This window comes from Nerophis ophidion, linkage group LG23, assembly GCF_033978795.1.
Source record: "Nerophis ophidion isolate RoL-2023_Sa linkage group LG23, RoL_Noph_v1.0, whole genome shotgun sequence".
NCBI classification, from domain to species: Eukaryota; Metazoa; Chordata; class Actinopteri; order Syngnathiformes; family Syngnathidae; genus Nerophis; species Nerophis ophidion.
The window spans coordinates 21,888,025-21,901,566 of NC_084633.1; the positions used below are offsets into that span (position 1 = coordinate 21,888,025).

General features: G+C 42.0%; 1 protein-coding gene across 3 annotated transcripts in view; it reads right to left on the reverse strand.

The window, feature by feature from the left end:
• Nucleotides 1-1,109, reverse strand: part of axin2 (axin 2 (conductin, axil)) — a 47,694-nt gene extending 46,585 nt beyond the window's left edge. For 2 of the 3 annotated variants that reach the window (XM_061885265.1, XM_061885264.1), the window contains exon 1: nucleotides 717-1,108. The gene's annotated coding sequence lies outside the window, so the exon portion shown is untranslated. Of the gene's footprint in view, nucleotides 1-716 lie in introns of all 3 variants that reach the window. The other variant, XM_061885266.1, reaches the window with a different exon arrangement.
• Between the last annotated feature and the right edge of the window lie 12,433 nt (nucleotides 1,110-13,542).

Below are 13,542 nucleotides of genomic sequence, written 5' to 3' on the forward strand. Positions count from 1 at the left end.
AAATTGTCAACAACACCCAGCGGGTGGTTTTTCTAACATAATGTGTTACAATGTCAAAATAGTTATGTTGTTAGTGGTTATACATCCTATGCAATAGCATGTGACTTGAATTTAAAATAGCTTTTTTTTTTAGTTGGAATCGTATTAAAGAGTCTTAAACGCGAAAAAAAAGTTTTCTATCTACAGATAGAATGTAATTTTACTACTTTTGGCAGGCAAAGTATTCTCACTTAACACAAATTGTCAACAACACCCAGCGGGTGGTTTTTCTAATATGTGTTACAATGTCAAAGTAGTCATGTTGTTAGTGGTTATACATCCTGTGCAATAGCACGTGACTTGAATTCAAAATAGCTTTTTTTTTCAGTTGGAATCGTGTTAAAAAGTCTTAAAAGCGAAAAAAGTTTTTTATCTACTGATAAAATGTAATTTTACTACTTTTGGGAGGCAAAGTATTCTCACTAGACAAATTGTCAACAACACCCAGCGGGTGGTTTTCCTAATATAATGTGTTACAATGTGAAATAGTCGTGCTGTTAGTGGTTATAAATTTTATATTGTATAGAAAGCGACTTAAATGTAAAATTTGTGTTTAAATTGTGTTAAAAAGTCTTAAAATAAACGAATCCCCCCCCCTTGCTAGCTTGGAACTTCAAAGGCAAGTCACCGCGACATCAAAGCAAAGAGAAAAAAGAAGGAGGGGGGAATTAGCTTACCATCGACCCCCGAGAGTTCACTCCTTAAATGTGTTGGAAAAGTATAAAAATGCTGAAGTAAAAGTAAGAATGTATCCAGGGGACGATATAATCCACAGCGGCAGCCGCGAGCTCCGCCACGTTCGCTGCGTCCACGCTTGTGCTGGCGAGGCGAGAGAGAGGGGTAAAAAAAAGTGTCCAGACGAGAGAAAGAAGGATCGAAAAGGGGGGAAAAGAGCGCTCTGCTCCCCGCCTCCTAGTCTCCACCTCCGCGTCCTGCTGGCGGTGTTTCAGGCGGCCATGGGGCGACTGCGGCTCTCCTCAAGGCGACTCCCGCGCGGAATGAGCCGCCAGTGCTGCGGGGCGGCGCACTTCAAAGTAAAAGCGCCGACTGGCGGGTCCTGGAAGCTACATAACAACACCGGCGACAGCTGTCTTTCCCTGCCTTATAAAAATCCAAACAAAGCGCGGGGGGTTTACCGCGTCCGCTCCTGGCACACGAGTGGACGTGGGGGGTTTTAATTTCCGGACTGCGTCTCCTCTTTTTTGTCAATTTGTTGCGTGTTTGCGGCCAGGACCTTATCAAAGGCCGGCAATCTTGCGCCAACTCCCTGAGGCTTTGGCGCGTCACAAGTAACTGATCCTGCCGCCCCAATGGCATTATCGCAACAATCCCTCTGATGCTAAATCAACTTAAAAAAGACACTTTTTTTTTCAGCTCTTTTCTTTTTCGACCTGCATAGTTGGAGAGATTAACCCGGGGATGCACAAAGGATAATGCTCTAATATGATTTAGCTGCTTCTTTTTTTTAATTGTTATTTGCTGAGGTAAAAGTTAACAATAAAAAATTAAGCGTGAGAGGACAAAAACAGCACTCAACAGCGCCCACCAGTGGCCACATGCACATCACATGTTAAAGTCCTACTGAAAGCCACTACTAGCCACCACGCAGTCTGATAGTTTATATATCAATGATGAAATATTAACATTGCAACACATGCCAATACGACCTTTTTAGTTTACTAAATTGCAATTTTAAATTTCGTGCGGAAGTATCCTGCTAAAACGTCGCGGTATGATGACGTGTGCGCGTGACGTCACGCATTGTAGAGGACATTTTGGTCCAGCACCGTTCACAGCTATAAGTCGTCTCTTTTCATCGCATAATTCCACAGTATTCTGGACATCTGTGTTTTTGAATCTTTTGCAATTTGTTCAATGAATAATGGAGACGGCAAAGAAGAAAGCTGTAGGTGGGAAAACAGGGTTTTCTTTGACAAAAAGGGAATACAACTTAAATCTTTAAAAACGTTATATTTACAGATAGACCTAATGTTGATCTAGAGATGTAAAGGCCTACTGAAAGCCACTACTAGCGACCACGCAGTCTGATAGTTTATATATCAATGATGAAATATTAACATTGCAACACATGCCAATACGGCCACTTTAGTTTACTAAATTGCAATTTTAAATTTCCCGGGAATTATCCTGTTGAAAACGTTGCGAAATGATGACGCGTCCGCGTGACTTCACCGGTTGTAGCGGACATGTTCTTCCAGCCCGATCCAAGCTATAAGTAGTCTGCTTTAATCGCATAATTCCACAGTATTCTGGACATCTGTGTTGCTGAATCTTTTGCAATTTTTTCAATGAATAATGGAGACATCAAAGAAGAAAGCTGTAGGTGGGAAGCGGTGTATTGCGGCCGCCTTTAGCAACACAAACACAGCCGGTGTTTCATTGTTTACATTCCCGAAAGATGACAGCAAAGCTTTACTATGGAACAGAGCGGTCAAGCAAACATGTTTCCCTGCCACATGTCAACCGGCAGGTTTCAGTGAGAAACTGAGGGTAATAAGTCGGCTCTTACCGTAGACGTGAGCGGGGAGCTTGGGTCGTTCCTCCTACATCTGTTAAAGAGGTAGCTGCGGACTCTCTTGCCTCCTCCCACCGGCCGCCCCCGACCATCGGATGCTTCCACTGCCTCATTGAGAAACGTGGCTTCCCTCAGATAAACTGGCGGTCACAGATAAGGGATTTTCCAGAATTATCCTAGTAAATGTGTCTAATAATATCTGAATCGCTCCGCCGTCTAGTTTTTTTTTCTAGTCCTTCACTCTCACTTTCCTCATCCACAAATCTTTCATCCTCGCTCAAATTAATGGGGAAATCCTCGCTTTGTGGGTCCGAATCGCTCTGGCTGCTGGTGGCCATGATTGTAAACAATGTTCAGATGTGAGGAGCTCCACAACCCGTGACGTCACGCGCACATCGTCTGCTACTTCCGGTACAGGCAAGGCTTTTTTATTAGCGACCAAAAGTTGCCAACTTTATCGTGGATGTTCTCTACTAAATCCTTTCAGCAAAAATATGTTGAAATGATGAAGTATGACACATAGAATGGAGCTGCTATCCCCCTTTAAATAAGAACATCTCATTTCAGTAGGCCTTTAAAGTACCAATGATTGTCACACACACACACACACACACACACACACACACTATCCATCCATCCAGCCATTTCCTACCGCTTACCATATTTCCTTGTATTGCCTCCAGTGCGCTAATTCGTTTAAAACCTCTTCTCACTCCGGCACTTACCAAAGGCATGCGGTAAATTTAGGCCTGCGCTTATAAATTTGAGTGTGATGCAAGGATACCATCATGAAAAGCACATTTAATACAAAAAAAAACGTTATTATGGTCTTACCTTTACTTATAAATGAAGTCCATGTGCAGCTCCTTCTGATCAAAAGCATCGATAACTTGTTTATAGAAGTCTTCCTTATCTTTCTTCAGTTTTAAAAGTCTCTCTGTCTCGATGGAGATCTTCCTTTATTACCTCCTGCTTCCATTGAAAGTCCAGTTTAGAAAACTGTTTTATTTTAGATATGTAATCCTCCATGTTAAAAGTGCAAGCGAGAGGAAAAAATAAACTCTTGCTGTTTGTTGTCACTTCTTCTGCAGCCGAGTAGTCGCAAGAAGGATCACTAGCGCCCTCTACCACCAGGAGGCGGGAGTCATTTAATGACTCATATTTGACACACGCAGCTACGGTATATTAATAAAACATAGCTGCTTACTGTTCTTTTTAGCATGTTCAATAGCTTGAACCTTAAATCCTACTGAATAGCTCTTAATCTTCTTCCCTTTATGCGATTTCAAATGATTGAAATCAGCCTCCTCCATTTTGAAAATGATGACAGGTGAAGTGTCACTCGTGACGTGACGAGTTTGACCCGGTGGAAATTCTAGGCATATGCTAATTATTTGACAAAACGAGTTTGACCCGGCGTTAATTCTAGACATGCGCTAATAAAAATAATATTTTGCGAAACAAGTTTGACCCGGCGTTAATCCTGAGCCGGCGGTAATGCTAAGCATGCGCTAATTATTTTGTGAAACAAGTTTGTAAAGAACATAATGAACTCTTGGTGATAGTTTCATCTGACACCACAAGGACAAAGATAAGACCTTCTAGAGGAAAGTTATGTGGTCAGCTGAAACCAAAGTTGAGACACAATACCCAGCAATATGCTTGCAGGAGAAAAGGTGAGGCCTTTAATCCCAGGATCACCATGCCTACCGTCAAGCATGGTGGTGGTAGTATTCTGCTCTGGCCCTGTTTTGCTGCCAGTGGAACTGCTGCTTTACAGAGAGTAAATGGGACGATGGAAAAGGAGGATTACCTCCAAATTCTTCAGGACTACTTAAAATCCTCAGTCTGGAGGTTGGGTCTTGGGCACATTTGGGTTAAATCAGGCTAGAATGAAGGTTTTAGAATGGCCTTCCCAAAGTCCTGAGTTAAAGGTGTGGACAATGCTGAAGAAACGAGTCCATGTCAGAAAAGCAACACATTTAGCTGAAGTGCACCAATTTTGTGGTCAAAAATTCCAGCAGAAGCTTGTGGATGACTCGCAAAAGTAACTTATTGCAGTGAAACTTGCCAAAGGACATGTGAGCGAATATTAACATTGCTGTATGTATACTTTTGAATGGTTTTGAATTTGGACCAAAAAGTAGTTTTAATTTCCAGAATGGTGAGATGTGTTGAAGGTGGAATGGTTTGAACGGGCTGAAAAATGTAGAAATGGTAGAAGTTTGAAAAATGGCCAATTCATTTTGAATGGGAAAAATGTCCCGGAAAACTTGGAATTCTAGGAAATCTGGGAATTTTTTGAGTTTGTCAAGGAGAAGCCTGTAATTCCTGAATAAAATGAACAGTTTGAAGTTGGAACAGTTTGAATCAGATGAAAAATAAGGCATTGGAAAACCAGGAATTTGGGAAAATCCTGGAATGTTTTTGAATTTGAAAAAAAAAAGTAGTTTGAATTTCCAGAATGGTGGAATGATTAAAATCGGTTGAAAAATGGCCAATTCATTTCAAATGGGAAAAATGTCCCAGAAAACCTGGAATTCTGGGAAATCTGGGAATTTTTTGAGTTTGTCAAGGAGAAGCCTGTAATTCCTGAATAAGATGAACAGTTTGAAGTTGGAATAGTTTGAATCAGATGAAAAATGTGGGGATTGTGGAATTTTGAAGAATGTCCCATTGATTTCAATGAGAATTTCCCCAAAATTTGGGAATTACGGGAAAAGCGGGATCAAAAAAAAAATGGTAACAAACTTGAATAGTCTGAATAAGTTCAAAAGGTTCGTTTTGGAATTTTTCAAATCAGTTAAGAAATGTTGAAGTAGTAACAATTATGGAATTCCTGGAATTTCAGGAAAAAGAGGAATTGTTCCAGTTCAAAAAACAACTTTGTTTTTTTGTCCTGATGAAGAGGAATGTTTTGACGGTGAAACGGTTGAAAAATGTGGGAGGAGTAGTCGCCAGAAAAAATAAGGCATTGGAAAACCAGGAATTTTGGAAAATCCTGGAATGTTTTTGAATTTGGAAAAAAAAAAGTAGTTTGAATTTCCAGAATGGTGGAATGATTAGAATCGGTTGAAGAATGTGGAAGTTTGAAAAATGGCCAACTCATTTTGAATGGGAAAAATGTCCCAGAAAACCTGGAATTCTGGAAAATCTGCAAATTTTTGGAATGTGACAAGGGAAAATATGTTATTCCTGAATAGGCTGAACAGTTTGAAGTTAGAATAGTTTGAATAAGATGAAAAATGTGGGGATTGTGGAACTTTGAAGAATGTCCCATTGATTTCAATGGGAATTTCCCCAAAGTTTGGGAATTTCGGGAAAAGCGGATGAAAAAAATGGTAACAAACTTGAATGGTCTGAATAAGTTCAAATGGTTGGTTGAGAAATTTTTCAAATCAGTTAAGGAATGATGAAGTAGTAACATGTTGAATTGAGAAATGGTAGTACGGAATTCCTGGAATTTCAGGAAAAACGGGAATTTTTCCAGTTCAAAAAACAACTATGTTTTTTGTCCTGATTAAGAGGAAGGTTTTGACGTTGAAATGGGTTGAAAAATGTGGGAAGAATAGTCGCCAGAAAAAAGGGTGAAAGTAGGGCTTTGGAAAACCAGGAATTTTGGAAAATTCTGGAATGTTTTTGAATTTGGAAAAAAAATAGTTTGAATTTCCAGAATGTGATGAAGGTGGAATGATTTGAATCGGTTGAAAAATGTGGAAATGGTAGAAGTTTGAAAAATGGCCAATTCATTTTGAAGGGGGAAAATGTCCAGGGAAACCTAAAATTCTAGGAAATCTGCACATTTTTGGAAAAGGAGAAGGAAAGCATGTTATTCCCGAATTGGTTGAACAGTTTGAAAATGTGGAAGGTAGAAGGCGCCAAAATCTGGAGAAAAAGTTGAAAAATTACATTGGATGTCAAGTGGATCTAGTTAATAGTATAAGAGTCCAGTCCATAGTGGATCTAACATAATAGTGTGAGAGTCCAGTCCATAGTGGATCTAACATAATAGTGTGAGAGTCCAGTCCATAGTGGATCTAACATAATAGTGTGAGAGTCCAGTCCATAGTGGATCTAACATAATAGTGTGAGAGTCCAGTCCATAGTGGATCTAACATAATAGTGTGAGAGTCCAGTCCATAGTGGATCTAACATAATAGTGTGAGAGTCCAGTCCATAGTGGATCTAACATAATAGTGTGAGAGTCCAGTCCATAGTGGATCTAACATAATAGTGTGAGAGTCCAGTCCATAGTGGATCTAACATAATAGTGTGAGAGTCCAGTCCATAGTGGATCTAACATAATAGTGTGAGAGTCCAGTCCATAGTGGATCTAACATAATAGTGTGAGAGTCCAGTCCATAGTGGATCTAACATAATAGTGTGAGAGTCCAGTCCATAGTGGATCTAACATAATAGTGAGAGTCCAGTCCATAGTGGATCTAACATAATAGTGAGAGTCCAGTCCATAGTGGATCTAACATAATAGTGAGATTCCAGTCCATAGTGGATCTAACATAATAGTGAGAGTCCAGTCTATAGTGGATCTAACATAATAGTGTGAGAGTCCAGTCCATAGTGGATCTAACATAATAGTGTGAGTCCAGTCCATAGTGGATCTAACATAATAGTGTGAGAGTCCAGTCCATAGTGGATCTAACATAATAGTGAGAATCCAGTCCATAGTGGATCTAACATAATAGTGAGAGTCCAGTCCATAGTGGATCTAACATAATAGTGTGAGAGTCCAGTCCATAGTGGATCTAACATAATAGTGTGAGAGTCCAGTCCATAGTGGATCTAACATAATAGTGTGAGAGTCCAGTCCATAGTGGATCTAACATAATAGTGAGAGTCCAGTCCATAGTGGATCTAACATAATAGTGTGAGTCCAGTCCATAGTGGATCTAACATAATAGTGTGAGAGTCCAGTCCATAGTGGATCTAACATAATAGTGAGACTCCAGTCCATAGTGGATCTAACATAATAGTGAGAGTCCAGTCCATAGTGGATCTAACATAATAGTGTGAGAGTCCAGTCCATAGTGGATCTAACATAATAGTGAGAGTCCAGTCCATAGTGGATCTAACATAATAGTGTGAGAGTCCAGTCCATAGTGGATCTAACATAATAGTGAGAGTCCAGTCCATAGTGGATCTAACATAATAGTGTGAGAGTCCAGTCCATAGTGGATCTAACATAATAGTGAGAGTCCAGTCCATAGTGGATCTAACATAATAGTGAGAGTCCAGTCCATAGTGGATCTAACATAATAGTGTGAGAGTCCAGTCCATAGTGGATCTAACATAATAGTGAGAGTCCAGTCCATAGTGGATCTAACATAATAGTGTGAGAGTCCAGTCCATAGTGGATCTAACATAATAGTGAGAGTCCAGTCCGTAGTGGATCTAACATAATAGTGAGAGTCCAGTCCATAGTGGATCTAACATAATAGTGAGAGTCCAGTCCATAGTGGATCTAACATAATAGTGTGAGAGTCCAGTCCATAGTGGATCTAACATAATAGTGAGAGTCCAGTCCATAGTGGATCTAACATAATAGTGTGAGAGTCCAGTCCATAGTGGATCTAACATAATAGTGAGAGTCCAGTCCATAGTGGATCTAACATAATAGTGTGAGAGTCCAGTCCATAGTGGATCTAACATAATAGTGTGAGAGTCCAGTCCATAGTGGATCTAAAATAATAGTGAGAGTCCAGTCCGTAGTGGATCTAACATAATAGTGAGAGTCCAGTCCATAGTGGATCTAACATAATAGTGTGAGAGTCCAGTCCATAGTGGATCTAACATAATAGTGTGAGAGTCCAGTCCATAGTGGATCTAACATAATAGTGTGAGAGTCCAGTCCATAGTGGATCTAACATAATAGTGAGAGAGTCCAGTCCATAGTGGATCTAACATAATAGTGTGAGAGTCCAGTCCATAGTGGATCTAACATAATAGTGTGAGAGTCCAGTCCATAGTGGATCTAACATAATAGTGTGAGAGTCCAGTCCATAGTGGATCTAACATAATAGTGTGAGAGTCCAGTCCATAGTGGATCTAACATAATAGTGAGAGTCCAGTCCATAGTGGATCTAACATAATAGTGTGAGTCCAGTCCATAGTGGATCTAACATAATAGTGTGAGAGTCCAGTCCATAGTGGATCTAACATAATAGTGAGAATCCAGTCCATAGTGGATCTAACATAATAGTGAGAGTCCAGTCCATAGTGGATCTAACATAATAGTGTGAGAGTCCAGTCCATAGTGGATCTAACATAATAGTGTGAGAGTCCAGTCCATAGTGGATCTAACATAATAGTGTGAGAGTCCAGTCCATAGTGGATCTAACATAATAGTGAGAGTCCAGTCCATAGTGGATCTAACATAATAGTGTGAGTCCAGTCCATAGTGGATCTAACATAATAGTGTGAGAGTCCAGTCCATAGTGGATCTAACATAATAGTGAGAGTCCAGTCCATAGTGGATCTAACATAATAGTGAGAGTCCAGTCCATAGTGGATCTAACATAATAGTGTGAGAGTCCAGTCCATAGTGGATCTAACATAATAGTGAGAGTCCAGTCCATAGTGGATCTAACATAATAGTGTGAGAGTCCAGTCCATAGTGGATCTAACATAATAGTGAGAGTTCAGTCCATAGTGGATCTAACATAATAGTGTGAGAGTCCAGTCCATAGTGGATCTAACATAATAGTGTGAGAGTCCAGTCCATAGTGGATCTAACATAATAGTGAGAGTCCAGTCCGTAGTGGATCTAACATAATAGTGAGAGTCCAGTCCATAGTGGATCTAACATAATAGTGAGAGTCCAGTCCATAGTGGATCTAACATAATAGTGTGAGAGTCCAGTCCATAGTGGATCTAACATAATAGTGAGAGTCCAGTCCATAGTGGATCTAACATAATAGTGTGAGAGTCCAGTCCATAGTGGATCTAACATAATAGTGAGAGTCCAGTCCATAGTGGATCTAACATAATAGTGTGAGAGTCCAGTCCATAGTGGATCTAACATAATAGTGTGAGAGTCCAGTCCATAGTGGATCTAAAATAATAGTGAGAGTCCAGTCCGTAGTGGATCTAACATAATAGTGAGAGTCCAGTCCATAGTGGATCTAACATAATAGTGAGAGTCCAGTCCATAGTGGATCTAACATAATAGTGTGAGAGTCCAGTCCATAGTGGATCTAACATAATAGTGAGAGTCCAGTCCATAGTGGATCTAACATAATAGTGTGAGAGTCCAGTCCATAGTGGATCTAACATAATAGTGAGAGTCCAGTCCATAGTGGATCTAACATAATAGTGTGAGAGTCCAGTCCATAGTGGATCTAACATAATAGTGAGAATCCAGTCCATAGTGGATCTAACATAATAGTGTGAGAGTCCAGTCCATAGTGGATCTAACATAATAGTGTGAGAGTCCAGTCCATAGTGGATCTAACATAATAGTGTGAGAGTCCAGTCCATAGTGGATCTAACATAATAGTGTGAGAGTCCAGTCCATAGTGGATCTAACATAATAGTGTGAGAGTCCAGTCCATAGTGGATCCAACACAATAGTTTTAATTTGTCCTCTGCATTTGACCCATTCCCTTGCTTCATCCTCTGGGAGGTGAGGGGAGCAGTGAGCAGCAGCGATGGCCGCGCCCGGGAATCATTTTTGGTGATTCAACCCCCAATTCCAACACTTGATGCTGAGTGCCTGGCAGGGAGGTAATGGCTCTCGTTTTTACAGTCTTTGGTATGACTCGGCCGGGGTTCGAACTCACGACCTACCCATCTCAGGGCGGACACTCTACGTAGGTTTGAGTACCTTGAGGGTAGAAGAGCACCATACCAGTACAACCCATTCACCATTCCCCGACCTGGCAGACACAAGAAGTACAGAACCACAGGGTCTGACCTCTGACAGTAAAACCCACCAGGGTGGAGAACGTCACCATGCCAATGGCGGGGACCCCCAGCTGGTAACCGGGGGGGGGCAGTCCTGCCTTGTCAGCCCTCACCCCCCCTCGACCCCGTGGCTCACGGGAGGTCCCCTTTACAGGTTGGCTGGTCCCTGGGTCTGGCCCGGACCTTGTCTGCCGGCCCTATAAAAGGACCCCTTTTGAAAGCGGTCCGGGAGGGAAGAGGTTACGGGGGTTGAAAGGGGGTCTATTATTACCAGGACAGGTCACGGACTACAAAGACGTGCTATAAACAAGAAGAGGGACGTAAATCAGGCTGGTGTCCGACTAAGTCCGCTTCTTTTAGTTCTTCTTCTTCTGCCGCCGCCGTCCAAAAGCGGCGAAAGCGCATCCTATTTTTTTGTTGTGAACGTGTAGTTTTTACGGCGTCGTAACCGCCATTGGCCACCTCGAGACCGGAGGGTGTGTGCGAGTCCGGCACAGCTAACTGCTCTCAATTACAAGATTGTGCGGCCTTCCTTTCGGCTTCGGGGGGGTTAAACTCTTCTGCCTTTGAAGTATTCATCCCTTTATCTGGAGCCGGAGCCAAGAATTTGGGGGGTGGGCGGGGTGGGGGAGGCAATGGGGGGTTTGGAGGACAATGGAAAACGAAACCAAGAGGGAAGCTTACGGCAATCATCAAGAAGGGCCACGAGGAGGAAGTCGGCTCGCGCGGACCCGGGCGAGGGAAGCCGGCAGATAAAGGCCACCGGAGCCAGACCGTGTAGCACCGGGAGGGGGGAGGGGGAGTTGTTTCAAGTTTGTTTGGTGTGTACACACCCCGGGCCACAACCGCCAGAGGAAATGGAGGCGGGCTCTTCAAAGCAGGGTGACAACAGTGCAAGGTGGGGTAGACAATGGTCTCCGACAAGGGGGACAAAACACCAGATGAGTGAGACGGTGACGCCGCGTTTCCACTGACAGTTCCACTTGTCGGTCACGTCAGACGTATTAATCGATGTACGTATGCGGCATATCATGCACTGTCTTCCTTGAAAGGCTTAGTGTCCACATGCGTGGACCGCACCTTTTAGCTCTTATTTCCAAAATGGTGTACACTACTGAATTGGGGTCTTGTGGCCACTTATGTGGACACCTGACTGCCATCTGGTGGTATCAGAAGAGTTTATTATTTATTTTATTATTATGAATTTTTATATATATATATATATGCATGTCTGATAATGTCAAGAGGGATTTTTTAATCACTGCTATGTTGAAATTGTTTTGTTGGATTGAATTAAAAAAACAAACAAACTAACCCAAAAAAAAACGTGCTAATAGATGTACATATGCGTCATATCTTGCACTGTCTTCCTTAAAAGGCTTAGTTGGCCACATGCGTGGACAGCACTTCTTAGCTCTTATTTCCAAAATGGTGTACACTACTGAATCGGGGTCTTATGGCCACTTATGTGGACACTTGACTGCCATCTGGTGGTATCAGAAGAGTTTATTATTTATTTTATTATTATTATTATTATTTTTATATAAATGTCTAATGATAATGTCAAGATGGATTTTTTTAATCACCACGAAAGAATTACGGCCGCCACAAATGAAAAAAATGTTAAAAAAAAATATATATTTTTTTCGGCTTTTGACTTGCTCAACCGCTCATAAAAGCAATGGGACTCTGTCTGTGAATGGAGCTTGTAGTTACATATGATATAAATATGTAAATTTATATAAAAATAGTGGGGCAGCATGGCGTAGTGGGTAGAGCGGCCGTGCCAGAAACCTGAGGGTTGCAGGTTCGCTTCCCACCTATGGACATCAAAGTCGCTGCCGTTGTGTCCTTGGGCAGGACACTTCACCCTTTGCCCCCGGTGCCGCTCACACTGGTGAATGAATGATGAATGAATGACAGGTGGTGGTCGGAGGGGCCGTAGGTGCAAACTGGCAGCCATGCTTCAGTCAGTCTACCCCAGGGCAGCTGTGGCTACAGATGTAGCTTACCACCACCATCGTGTGAATGAATGATGGGTTCCCACTTCTCTGTGAGCGCTTTGAGTATACAACAATAGAAAAGCGCGATATAAATCTAATCCATTATTATGTACATAAAGTGTTGTAATTATATTCCAACTCCGCGTTCTTCTTGGTCTTCGCCGCCGCCGCTGGCCCCCCCCCCCGACCACACCACCACAAATAGATGCCTGACCTGTGGGAAACACTGTACTGACAGTGGTTTTCTGAAGTGTTCCTGAGCCCATGTGGTGATATCCTTTACACGCTGATGTCGCTTTTTGATGCAGTACCACTTGAGGGATCGAAGGGCCGTAATATCATGGCTTACGTGCAGTGATTTCACCAGATTCTCTGCTTTTTATAGCTGTACTTCTATCTTTTTTTGGGAACAACGTCTTCTTCCAGATTCAGTCAAGTGTAGCAGAAACTAGCATATCATGCACCATCTTTCAAAAAAGTGGTCGAGTTGTGTTTCCACCAAGTGAGCTTGAGCAGTTGTACTTACCACAATGAGACAAAGGGGCAGTATAGCTCGGTTGGTAGAGCGGCCGTACCAGCAACTTGAGGGTTCCAGGTTCGATCCCCGCGTCTGCCATCCTAGTCACTGCCGTTGTGTCCTTGGGCAAGACACTTTACCCACCTGCTCCCAGTGCCACCCACACTGCTTTAAATGTAACTTAGATATTGGGTGTCACTATGTAAAGCACTTTGAGTCACTAGAGAAAAGCGCTATATAAATATAATTCACATTCACACACTGTCTCCACCAAAGAAGATGGTAACACTCGTGTTCGGTTTTTGCAAAGCCAAACTATGTCACCTGGATTATGTGATCAGAACCCACATCCCCTTTGAGGGAGTGTACTGCGGTAGAGGACCCCGAGTATTGTGCAGGCAGGCAAAAACATGCAATAAAAACGTAGTAACAATTGTCATGTAGAGGAGATGGTTTACTTGCTTCACAAATGAAAATAGAACATTTTCAAGAGCATCGATGGTAGAAAAAAAAGAAACTGAGATTTA